We start from the raw sequence: 224 nt of genomic DNA on the forward strand, positions 1-224 counted from the left end.
CCACCATACCACAACTTCCAATGTCTGGCCCCCTTTGTAGCACAAACCCGCCCCCTACCGAATTTTTTTCTTCCGATTTTATTACAGGAGTTTTCCGAATATCGAGCCAAATGTGGAATGCTCTGGTGTTACGATTGGGTGAGCATCCCGCTGGTGTACACGCAGGTACTGTAGGTCCACGAGCTGATTAATAGCTGCCAGCGCCCTCATCCTCCCTCAAAACA

General features: G+C 50.0%; 1 protein-coding gene across 2 annotated transcripts in view; it reads left to right on the top strand.

Moving 5' to 3' along the window:
- LOC119594124 (bestrophin-3-like) overlaps window positions 1–224 on the top strand; it is a gene marked incomplete at its 5' end in the record, with an annotated part of 34,187 nt that overhangs the window by 17,414 nt on the left and 16,549 nt on the right.

The sequence above is a fragment of the Penaeus monodon genome, chromosome 33, assembly GCF_015228065.2.
Source record: "Penaeus monodon isolate SGIC_2016 chromosome 33, NSTDA_Pmon_1, whole genome shotgun sequence".
NCBI classification, from domain to species: Eukaryota; Metazoa; Arthropoda; class Malacostraca; order Decapoda; family Penaeidae; genus Penaeus; species Penaeus monodon.